We start from the raw sequence: 10,521 nt of genomic DNA on the forward strand, positions 1-10,521 counted from the left end.
CTGTGGGAGGGGAAAGGGGGCAGAAGACACAAGGATAGCGTTAGTAGACAATCAATGGAACAAACTCACGAGAATGACGGGAGTCTGATGACGAGGGAGTCCAAGTGACGCAGGGGAGACGGGCTTATACAGACTTAACATAATACTCTGGTCACTTTGGTCTCCACTCTTTGCGTTTCACTTGGCATTTCGCTCGTGGTCCTGAGTGCACTTTGATGGTGTGTAAGTGTAACCTCTTGAAGAGCCTGGGTGGTGAAGCTCTCTATTTCAGCCTCTTGTGGAGTAAGGCTACAAACGCTTTGGAGGCAGGGAGGGGGGACTCAAGGCACCCTTACCCTCATGTGCACCCCGCTATGTAAACACATCAGGTCACTTCTGTTGCAATCGGGGGCCCTCTCTCCACCACCAGATTGGGAAACTTCCCAGGGATAATCATCCATTAGAGCCGATGTAAAGTAAACCAGTGTGATGAACAGGCTAATTGAGTCCCTAACGTAAACTCATAAAGTCATCTCTGGGTGGATAAAGAAGTTTTACTTCTTCTTTAATGCCAGCACACCCAGAGAATGGTCCCAAGTCAACAGACACACCCTGAGAGAGAGTCATGGAAAAAGAAAATCAGCCTGACCTGAAGGGAAAATTAGACCTCAATCTAGATGTTCAATAAACACAAATAAACATGTTGCAGGCCAACAAAGACATGTGTTAGTGTTTATTTGTACATCTTTTATTCCTAAAACATAACGATTGCATGAAAATCTGAGATTAATATGTAAGAAAATCACGTCATTGGAGAACCATTGGATATTTTTTGCAACTCAAAAAAAAAAAAAAAAAACTTTCAAAACAGTAAGCCTATTAGGGGTAAACCCTACATCTTCTGAATAACAAATAATCATTGGATGATAGTCTATAATTGGATGAATAGAGCACAGGAGTGCTTGGGCGTACACACCTGTAAGTGATGGTTAAAGTTGGACCATTCATTTAGATATTCATTTAATTATGAGGGAAACTACTGAATTGTGTTAGTCTGAGCTACTTTTTGTCCATAGCAACTATGTTGTTATAGTCAGTTGAATGAATGAAGGAATACCTTATTAGTCTATAATATTTCTCACTAAGACATGTTTTGTTATACATTCTGAAATTATTTGATTGGTATCCTCCTATTGTCAAAAATAAATATTCTATTTAAAGCATGCAAATGTGCATGGTCAAACTAAGGACAAGTGCACACATGTTAGACATGTTATGAGTAAAGAAAAACGCTTAAATCACATATTACAGAGTTTTGCTATTATTTGGATTATATGTGCATCATTGGAAATGTCTATCCCTGTGTTGTTATAAAGGAATAGACTGAAATATACAATTTGCTAGCCTAATTTGACACTTGTATCACTACTTTACGCAGAATATTCAGTGATTAAATGAAAATGGAAATTAGGGAAAAACTGAATGAGAACTTACTTTGAAGGGATTTCTATTCCATAACATGTAAAAAAAATACTTATTTCCTTCAATTAAGTTAGGTCCCAGTGTGTTAAATGCATGTGCCAAAACTTGTCCAAAGTGTAGGCTTATGTCCTCCACAGAGCGCTGTGATGGCCAGGTATTTCCTCAGTGCGCCTTTCGCGGGTTCCTTGGGCTTTGGTTCTCCCAAGTTGCAGGGTGCCACTTCAGTATGGTGATGCTGGTTCCGATCCGTGCAAGAGAAACACTGAAGTGCTGCTACGCAACAAGTTCAATTTCGCTTTACGCACTCCGCTATTTCGTCAGTGCAGAAGGGAGGGCCAGAGTGCCCATCTGAAAAGTGAATGAGACACCTCGGGGAGGAGGGGGGAAAAAAGAAACACCGATGCCCTGTGAGTCCACCGTCTTTCCACTGGTGAACAATAGAGTGTGTAAATACCTAACCGCTTCACCGGTCACCTTACAGGAAAACAACGTTTTTGTATGATTTATTGTGTTGAAGATGATGCGTAAAGTTGCCGCCGATCTCCGGACAATGCGCTCGAAGAAGCGCGCACTTACCCAACAATGCGTAATGTTGGAGCTTGGAGAAAGTTATTGGTGCCGCATAAAACACCGTCTATTGCTTCATTCGAGCCAATGCGATTTCGATAAGTAGGCTATTTGGTCATGAAATTAAACTAATTATATGTACCAACATTTTCTTTCCGATTTATACAATCACATTCAGGATTTTCCCTAACTCAGTCTATGACAAAACTTAATTGATTGTATTTTACTTTTCAACTTACTTATTGTATTTCACTTTTTTAATGAACTTTGCACAGTAACGAACTTCTGTCTGTAATGACGACTATTGACAGGGTTCATCTCTAAATAATGTGCGCAATAAGTAAGGGCTTTAAATGACTGGTACATTGTCTGAATGTGTATTTTGCTCCGCATATAGACTCCTGAACATACCGCTTTCGCTGGAGGACTATCTGATAGCTGAAGCCACCGTGCTTGTCCTTTCCACACGGGGGAGAGGATGAACCACAGTTAGTCCAAAGCGCCAAATGATAGGTGCCGATAAGAGGGATGGCGAAGTGGGAGCGCAGAGCGCGCATGCGCGTGCTGGAGAGCGTGTTGCTACGGGCTTTATTGGTAGGCCTATCATACATCGACCGTGATGCTCTCTTTGATCATGGATGTCAACGTTTTTTTTTTCTTGTTTTTTTTTTTCATTTTCTTAATAGTTGTTAAAGGTTTACAGTTGATGTCTACTAATTAACTAATTATCGAAAGTCTACTAATTACATAGTTTAGCTCAAAAACCCACAGGAATGATCCACTCAATGTAATGTTTAGGATTATTTCTCAGTGGCAGGCTCTTTTCTCTATGCAACGTTGCCTGAACATCGAAAAAGTTCATGAATTAGGTTAGGGGCTATCATTCTATTATATTGGTTTGCTGGCAATAAAACAAACATATTATTGTCTCGTTGACAATATACATAAAAAGTAAGTGAAAAAAAAAAAAGAAGTAAGTGTGATGCGGTGTTCCAAATCCCTTAGTCTCTTTAACATTAAGTAGATTGCGGTGGAAATGTGTGCATTAGTTTGAATGCCCCCCCCCCCCCCCCCCCCCCCCCCCCCCTACAGAAAATGAAAAAATGCAAGCTTTACACATTTGCTTTGATAAAGAAAATAGCTTTTGGAGATTCAACATTTTTTGTGTGTGTGTGTGCGCGCGCGAGTTGTTGGCTTAAACAGCAGTAGTCTGTGCTTATTTGGCTCTTTAATGACGGGTGCAAAAGGGCAAGCATTGTGGCCATTGCGAGCAGCGTCTCCGTTGAACCAAAGCTGACAGGCATACCCTCTCTGCTAGCTGCAGCAGGGACAGGCTTAGTGGCTGAAGCAGACGGGAGCTCTGGAGCAGAGGTGATAAGCCACAAGCATCTGGCGGGAAACAAGAGCACAGCAGGCCTGGGAGCGCTCCCGCTACATGGTAATCATCTCAGTGGCGGCCACCAGCTATACATCGTCCCTATAAGGCCTGGCCGGCCCAGACAGACACAGTGATTGATGGTGGTGATCAGTGGTGGTGGTGGTGGCGGTGGTGGTGGTGGTGGGTGGTTATGGTAGTGGTGGTGGTGGTGGTGGTGGTGATGGTAGTGGTGGTGGTGGTGGTAGTGGTGGTTATGGTAGTGGTGGTGGTGGTGGTGGTGGTGGTGGTGGTGATGGTAGTGGTGGTTATGGTAGTGGTGGTGGTGCTGGTGGTGGTGGTAGTAGTGGGTGGTTATGGTAGTGGTGGTGGTGCTGGTGGTGCAGATGGTGGTAGTGGTGTATGAGGTGTTTAGTAGTAGGGATTTAACTGAGGGGGTACACCTAGTTATTGCAAGAAGTCCACGAGAAAGACAAAGAGAAAAAAGAAAATAGGAACCATTTCTCCTTTGTATTTACAATGCTGAGCTATTTATGATTCTGTCTGAAGCTCCAATCTAGCCAGGAGTATCTTGAGAGCTGAAACATTATCTTTCAGCGCACATTTTCCAAAAGCATGGCTCTCGAAAACAGATTGAAACCAAAAGACACGGCAGAGCACCGGGTCAAAGGACCTCATTTCCAGGCGGGCTCGGGTCAGCTCACCCTGAGCTCAGACCAGTCATCGACCAGGCATCACCTAATCATTTTAACAGCCTTACCTCCTAAACGGACTCATCAGGCAGTTAAAAGTTGCAAGACTCTCAACCGCTGTGATTAACCTCCCCTCTGTATATGCAACCAAGGAGCTCCTGTTGCCTTTCAGGGCTTGTAAATCAATGAGCCGAGGAGCCAATCAGGGAGTGTTGGATCCTGGGGGGTTTGCTGCGCGGACCCCCTAGGATAACCCACGTATCAGATGACCCATAAAGGTGCTCTACCTCCGGCCCAATGCCACCTCAGACACAGATGTGAAATAGGCGTCACACTCCCTCAGGGTGTCACCCAGCCCTGAGGGATGGGTGACAATATAACGCAAAGATCTGAGAGCACAAAGTGGTTCTCATTATACGGCGTGCTGTCTCTAATCGTGGCCGAGGAGTCCCTGGATTAAGTTAAAGAGGGAAAGCGGTCCGAGAGGTAGTGTGCTGTATCTGTCAGAAGAAGACAAGAGATGATGGAGTCTGTGCCGCAGCATTCTCTCTCGTGGACCTTTGACGTCCTTTAGTCATGAATCAGGGAGCAGTGGTGTTAATCACAGATGCCGGGAAAGCTGTTGATGGGTTGGTAATTGGTCAAGAGCAGAACTTGTGGGAAAGTGAAGTGAAGCCTCTGGACAGACTGTGAACCTGGAGCCTTTGAAGGTCCCGGGGGAGGAGGAGGAGACCGCTCCACGACGCCTGAACCTGTCAGTTCGACCTCAAGAGAGGTGAGTGGCTTCACTGCCACTCGTTTCATTAAAAACAAGACTCAAATCGTTCATTATCCCATTGAATATTCATCATAGTAACCACCGCAAGAGAGGCACTCGAAACATCAACAACCACATCGAAAATATTCGAGAAAAAAAAACACATGCATCCTCATTTTTGTCCCCGCCCAATATCTTAGATCGTTGATTAATCATCTGGGTAACTGTTTACAAGTTCTTATTTTATTTTTTTGATCAATTCGTTTCACTACATTTTTTGTGTGAAATGTTTCCATCTGACATCTGCAGAAAACCCCGTCACACAGCAGCAGCAGTGTCATAAATCTTGTTCCAGTGTCTTCTCCGGGGCGCCACACCCACCCGCTGAACTCACAACTTCTGAGCAACATAAAAGTAATTGCAAGGAAAAAAGAAGGAAAAGAGTATAGAGCGGGGACAGAGCTGTTCACCACCGCCGCACTGATGGCTGGCGAGTGAATACCAGGCACCACGGTCTCCCACTTAATACCAGGTGTCAATCACACTGCCACCAGCTGTCAATCAACCGGACAGGTGTCAATCCTGTAGGGACAGCTGACAGATGCTCAGCTAGACTGTGTGTGTGTGTGTGTGTGTGTGTGTGTGTGTGTGTGTGTGTGTGTGTGTGTGTGTGTGTGTGAGATGGGGGGGGGGGGGGAGAGGGGCTGTTCCGTCAAGGATGCTTATTTGACCAAGTCGTTGACCTTGAGTTTGTATTCTCTCTCTCTCTCTCTCTCTCTCTCTCTCTCTCTCTCTCTCTCTCTCTCTCTCTCTCTCTCTCTCTCTCGCGCTCACTCTCGCGCTCTCGTCCTCTTTAAATCTCAAATTTAAATCTCTTTGACTTCCCACTACTTTGCCCGGGGCCATCAAATATATAGCGATGCTGCTCACGAACAGCAGGTATCCTCGAATTGACATCCATAATTCGATAAGGCCTTAATTTAATCGCCTGCGGCGCTGGGCCTTGCTCCTGCCTGATCTGTTAGCATACACTGGCAGCGTATGATGTCTTAGGACTCAGAGACGACAGAGGCAATAGGCAGGATCACAAAGAGCCTTTGCGTGGTAGGTTTAAAACAGCTGGTTCTGTTTAAATGGGTTTATGTTCACACATGCACAGCAGCAACCTGCCTCTCTCCCTTGGCAGAGTGTGTGTGTGCGCGTGTGTGTGTGTGTGTGTGTGTGTGGTGTGTGTGGTGTGTGTGTGTGTGTGTGTGTGTGTGTGTGTGTGCGTGTGTGCGTGTGTGAGAGTTAGTGGACAGACACCAGCTTCCCCAGAACCTTCCAGACACACAGTATGTCTATTAGCTTCACTAAAGGTCCGTAACACCATTTCATAATATCTGCTTGCATGAGTAAATGACCTCAAATGGATCTTAAATAACAGAAAAACCCACTCCTTTGGATTTCACCCTGGTGTTCTGAGGTGGGTCTGAGTTGGAGACGCGCAATGACGTCTATTTATTAAGTCCACATCGCTACGAGCCGACCAGCTATTTCCCCATTCGGACATTTCACCAGAGTGTGATCCAGCCGCCCCCGGCCCAGGGCCACGTAGCAGCTGAACGCTTGTGTGGACGACCACTGTCTGAAGACCTGCTGTGAAGCGCATGAAACTCTTGAGTTTACTGAATCACAGTTTCATCACTATTCAATAGAACCCCTATCTGATGTTAAGAGAATAATGAGAAGGACAGAACGAAATGGGAGGAGGGGGGGAAAGGAGGGACCAAAAGAAAAAAAAAAAAGAAAAAGATGGTGAATAGGATTGATAACCAGAAACAGACCATGCAGGCCTGCGTCATGTAAACCAGTTACAGTAAACAGGTTGCAACATTTCAGTCGCTCAATCAAACTGTTGTAAAGAAGTAAATCAGCCAATCAATCAAATCTAGACATGTACGATGACATTTGACAGTGGGGGCTGTGTGAGGGGCTCTGATTGGATAAATCAGTTTAGAACCATGTATAGAAATATAGTGTTGGGTCCAAAATTTCAATCGAAAGTCAAAGTTCTCACCTTACTTGAACCGCACAGAACAGAAGAAACGTGGGTGTGACAGGCCCCTCGGCCGTCTAGGCAGGCTGCAGCCGGCCGGCCTGCATGTGAGGAGTGACGAGTGGACGGCGTTTTCCCCGGAGAAGACGGGGGAAAACTTTAAGGGAAAATGGTGGGCTGACGGCGGAGGTTCTGGTAGCGCCATGTCGTGGAGCCTGTGATTCTGGCCCGGGGAACAGGGGAGAAAACAAAGAGAAGAAAGTCCCCCCCTTCTGTCTCTGGCTCTGTGTGCAGCAGCTTGTCATTACCACACACACACACACACACATTACTGGTCAACCGCCATCCGCCTCGGCCCTGCAGATCATTTTTTTTGATTTAGATACTAAATGACTTCACACCAAATCCAAAAGAAAACTCAATGTGGCCGTCAGTGATAAAAGGTTTTGTTCCTTCAGAAAGTACCGGGAACATCTGGCAAGAAAACCAGTTTTCACCAAAAATGCTTATTAATTAGTTATTTAAAACTATTACTTATAAACTATATAAAGAACTAGTGGGAATATTATATATATATATCATATTTCTACAGTGGTATGACTCACAGTCCATTATATCAAATATAATACATCTCCACTGTGATCTGTCGCCCACTAGTCTTTTTTTTCTGTCCCTCTCCCTCCTCTCTGACACACACACACACACACACACACACACACACGCATGCGCACACACACACACACACACGCACGTACAGGCGCGCAAGCAGACGCCAAAGCATCAAAGTGTCAGTACAGGAAGGCCTCCCGCTGGGTTTGTATTGCTCTGAAATACATCCCTTCAGGTTCTAACAGAACTGCACAACTGCTTAACTCCCATAGCTGCACGCTCCCCCCAGCAGGAGCCGGCCTCACTGCCCGGCTGGACGCCAGCGGCTTGGCAGGTAACACAGCCTGACGGCGGGGGGGGCCTAATAAAACCAATTAAATGTATAAGGTAGGGAAACATAAAAAAAGAAGAAGACGAGATCCAGAAGTAGTGCTTCTGCAAAACGGCTTCTCTTCACTCTGGGCCATCTGTCAGGACCCAAAGTGAACTGCCGATTAATCCGAAGGGGTGGTTGAAGGAGATACGAGCAACAGGGGTTGGAGGTTGGAATAGTGAGTGATAGAACATGGCACAAGCAGCGCTACCAGGTGGACGAAGCTCTTCTTTTTGTGTGGATGGATGGGCCTCGATGGATAGGACAGCAAAAAAGAGACAGGGAAAGGGGATTGAAGAAGAGAGGGAAATGACATGCGGGATTCGACCACAGGTGGGAATTGAACCTGGGTCGCCGGAAGGCATCTTGGCCCCTATATGGTTAGCGCACTAGAGGTTGAACCACTGCCTCGCCCAATTTAAGCTTTTAACCAAAACAGGCATGGCTATCAGTATAATAACAGAGTGGAAGTCCTTAATGTGTAGCTCTTCATGATAGTATTTAGCTCACTGCAATTTCTGAAAACACACATTGAACACACTGCTGCAGTGTGCATGCTTTACCTAAAAAATAAAAATACTTTATTGAATTTAGAACGTTGCAAGGTTGACTGCTGTAGCGTTTTCTGGGGACATTTGGGTCTACGGCAGTGAGCCAATGAACAAAGACCCCCTCTGTCTACCGCCTGCGGACCTGTGGTCCGGCAGGAAGACATCTGTCATTTGACTGGATGGAGGGACTTGTACAGGTGCACGGATTAAGTGAATGACGATGATAAGCAAGCAACTGACTGGCCAATTTTTCCCCATCTGACATGGCCGTCAACACTGGCTCAATAATGCCGTTCACTTTTTCAGTGAAAAGGGATAATTTGGTGCGAACAGGGTGGACACTGCAACAAGGCAGTATCGTTCCCACAATGCAATCTGGGATGATTATAGGCTTCTTTGTACATAAAACATAATCATTCGTAATTTAATTCTAATCGAATTTCTTTAAAATATTCTCAATCATCATTCATCTCAATCTCACACAATTAAATTAAATTGTGTGGAATCATAAAGTATGGAGTACATTTAGCGTTGGCTTTGAGATTTAAAGGACTTTCATAAAAATGGTTACATTTATAATCATCTCCCTATCGATCCTTCTCTCTCCAGCCCTGAGATTCCAGAACTATTTTCCAAGGCCTTTCACACTGTGGGTCACACTTTGGGGTGATCAGAGGTGCACTCTTCTGCCATCACAAGTGTGCGTGTCCACCAAGATGTAGGATGGATAGATGAGCAACGTTTGCTACGGTCCACCGGGTAGGCTGGTGGACTGATCTATCCAGCACACATCGAGGTGGACACGCCCACCTGTGATGTCAGAAGAGGCCGATTTTCAAAACGGAGGTGGTATAATATGTCACCTTTAAGACCAACAGGTCAACGGCAGTCAGTGCGTGGAGATGCCTTGTGACGATCCCATGACCTGGGGCTGGCATCAGAGTTGAATGGAAGTGTGATGAAGCCTATCACAGCTCCATCTTCTACATCAATGGGTCTCAACAATGCAAAACTGGAGGACAAGTGCATGGGGGGGGGTGGGGTTCTGATCACAACCATATGTTGAACAAGCTGCTTTGATACATTGTTGCCAAATAGCGATAAAATCCAGCCCAAATCCAAACATGGTTCAAACAGAAAGTATTGATTACCTCTAATGGCATATCAAAACCTGACGTGGTACTCCCAGGGTAGCCCAAGAGAAAGAACAAAGAACCGAAGATCAGTACACAACGATACACAATACACAAGCAACAAAGAGAGGGAGAAAAATATATTTTTTTTAAATGGTAACAGCAGACGATAGTAAACCAAGCCTCTCAAGTGGACAATTGTACACCAAAGGAGACGATGTGACGGTAGACGAATGAGTAAAAGGGGCCTCGGTTGGGACAGTGTCGGTGATGGGTGTAGCCCCCTGTCCCTCCTCAGTTTGTTTGTCCCAGCGTGCTCTCCCTCACAAACAGCCAAGGCCAGGAGAGGCTTGGCAGCTGATCCCGTTAGCTGAGGGCGAAGTCGAACTGTTGTCGAGAAATTGCTTCCATACTCCTGGTCAACATTTCCCCAAGCAAACATCCTCCAAGACGTTAGAGCCAGGGCCATCAGATCCCAGAAAAGCAAGGGAGGTGGTCTCACGAGAAACCATCGTCGCGAGAACCATGAAGACACATGAGGAGGGATTCTTCAGAGGGCAGAAGTGTGTTCAGCCCCAGCTGATTGGGGTGAAAATAATAATTAATAGTAATAATTCATTGCATCTATATAGCGCTTTTCAAGGTACCCAAAATGCTTTTGAAAGGGGGTATGTCTGCGTGTGTCTGGGGGTTGGGACAATAGAGCCAGGCTCCGTGTTTCCTATGGTGATTTTTGCAGCTAGGAAACCAGTTGACAGATCAGTTGGTAGGAAGCAGCATTTGCTGGTCGAATGGGTTTGATGTTGTGAGCTAAAGTCTGGCATCAGAATGTGAGTAATCCTCCAGGAGACGGTTGCTCTGTTGTTGCTGGGTGTATTTGGACCAGGGGTTAACGTTCCCCTGCTGGATACTCCTCAACAGGACCTCCTATTCATGCGGCACTGACTAAGGCTTTAATCATGCAC

This window comes from Micromesistius poutassou (genome assembly GCF_964030765.1).
Source record: "Micromesistius poutassou genome assembly, chromosome: 5".
Classification (NCBI taxonomy): Eukaryota; Metazoa; Chordata; class Actinopteri; order Gadiformes; family Gadidae; genus Micromesistius; species Micromesistius poutassou.